Source organism: Phaseolus vulgaris, chromosome 3 (genome assembly GCF_051622355.1).
Source record: "Phaseolus vulgaris cultivar YP4 chromosome 3, ASM5162235v1, whole genome shotgun sequence".
NCBI classification, from domain to species: Eukaryota; Viridiplantae; Streptophyta; class Magnoliopsida; order Fabales; family Fabaceae; genus Phaseolus; species Phaseolus vulgaris.
In genome coordinates, this window is record NC_143500.1 from 730,001 (window position 1) to 732,500 (window position 2,500).

Genomic DNA, 2,500 nt, shown 5'->3' on the forward strand with positions numbered 1-2,500 from the left:
GGTGCATAGCCAAGTTCATGATTTTGTGACTTGGTGGTGATTTTGGTGAAAAACGAAAATGTTGGTTTTGGAAAAGTGGCTGGACTCAATCCTCACAAATGCCTCCAAAGTGATGTGGGAGAAGTTTGGGATCAAAAGGAATTGATCTTGACATGGTTGGTGCATAGCCAAGTTCATGATTTTGTGACTTGGTGGTGATTTTGGTGAAAAACGAAAATGTTGGTTTTGGAAAAGTGGCTGGACTCAATCCTCACAAATGCCTTCAAAGTGATGTGGGAGAAGTTTGGGATCAAAAGGAATTGATCTTGACATGGTTGGTGCATAGCCAAGTTCATGATTTTGGTGTTTTGGCTTGATTTTGTGGCTTGGTGGTGATTTTGGTGAAAAACGAAAATCATGGTTTTGGAAAACTGGCTGGACTCAATCCTCACAAATGCCTTCAAAGTGATGTGGGAGAAGTTTGGAATCAAAAGGAATTGATCTTGACATGGTTGGTGCATAGCCAAGTTCATGATTTTGGATTTTTGGCTTGATTTTGTGGCTTGGTGGTGATTTTGGTGAAAAACGAAAATCATGGTTTTGGAAAAGTGGCTGGACTCAATCCTCACAAATGCCTTCAAAGTGATGTGGGAGAAGTTTGGGATCAAAAGGAATTGATCTTGACATGGTTGGTGCATAGCCAAGTTCATGATTTTGGTGTTTTGGCTTGATTTTGTGGCTTGGTGGTGATTTTGGTGAAAAACGAAAATCATGGTTTTGGAAAAGTGGCTGGACTCAATCCTCACAAATGCCTCCAAAGTGATGTGGGAGAAGTTTGGGAGCAAAAGGAATTGATCTTGACATGGTTGGTGCATAGCCAAGTTCATGATTTTGATGTTTTGGCTTGATTTTGTGGCTTGGTGGTGATTTTGGTGAAAAACGAAAATCATGGTTTTGGAAAACTGGCTGGACTCAATCCTCACAAATGCCTTCAAAGTGATGTGGGAGAAGTTTGGGATCAAAAGGAATTGATCTTGACATGGTTGGTGCATAGCCAAGTTCCATGATTTTGGATTTTTGGCTTGATTTTGTGACTTGGTGGTGATTTTGGTGAAAAACGAAAATGTTGGTTTTGGAAAAGTGGCTGGACTCAATCCTCACAAATGCCTTCAAAGTGATGTGGGAGAAGTTTGGGATCAAAAGGAATTGATCTTGGCATGGTTGGTGCATAGCCAAGTTCCATGATTTTGGATTTTTGGCTTGATTTTGTGACTTGGTGGTGATTTTGGTGAAAAACGAAAATCATGGTTTTGGAAAAGTGGCTGGACTCAATCCTCACAAATGCCTTCAAAGTGATGTGGGAGAAGTTTGGGATCAAAAGGAATTGATCTTGGCATGGTTGGTGCATAGCCAAGTTCCAAGATTTTGGTGTTTTGGCTTGATTTTGTGACTTGGTGGTGTGCCAAGAATCATGAAATTTTCAAAGTGGTGGTTTTTGAGTTTTGTTGGTTGGAAAGTGTCACAAATGCATGCAGAATGAGGTCTAGAAAGTTTGGTATCAAAACCAAGCCATCTTGATGTGGTTTTGAATTTTTGAAATGTTGGAAAATAGAGGGTTTTGAAAAAAATTCATGAAAATTCGAAACCTTGGCCAATCCTAACGAAACTTGGTGGGCACCTTCTTGATATTATTATGGGATGGACTGGAAAAAATCACGCAAAAATACGGTGTCTAGATACGTTTTTCCATTTTTCCCGATTTTCCACATTTCGGGTCTTTGGAAAAATAAAAAAAATACTTCCCCATGTCGAAAAATTCTAATTTTTTGCAGGCAATGTTGTACCATTTTTATGAGGATCCCTGCAAAAAATCTCGTGAAAATTCGTTCTCTAGGTCCCAAAACAGAACTTATGTCTACTCAAAAAAAGTGTATCTACTTGTACAAAAGTGGCTTTTGCATATTTAGCTATTATAGGGGGGGGGTGTTCCTCAATGCAGCCAGCTCTTGCACCATGGAAAATTCTGGTGCGGTCCCTTCATTCCCCCCTGTTTTGGCTTGCTTTGTGGTGGGGCAAGTCAAAACGCCCACACATGGGTGATCCACCAACTTGGGTTGGTGTCACCCGTTGTGGGCGGCGGCACGGTGGTGGCCGCCGTCGGTTCCGGCCGACTGACCCGGTGGGAAAAAATGTGAATCTGTTATGTGGATTTTTGTGGCACGCTGGTGGGATTTTCGTTGTGTGGCTCATTTCTAGACTTGTGAGCATCACGAAGGGGGTATGGCTTCCAACCGTTCGCGGGGAAGGGGCCATCATGTCTGGCTTGCTGCCGGCCGGGGGGGTAATGTCATCAGTCAGCGTCCGCTTGGGCTCACATTTGTGCTGGTTACGCCCAGGGTCATGTGGTTGATATTGAGGGCTTTATTACTCTCGGTCCAGTAGCGCGCGGCCACCACAGGGAAGGCACGGCCTCATCCGCGTGGCTTCTCCCTCACGAGCATCCTGGCGATCCGCCACGGTG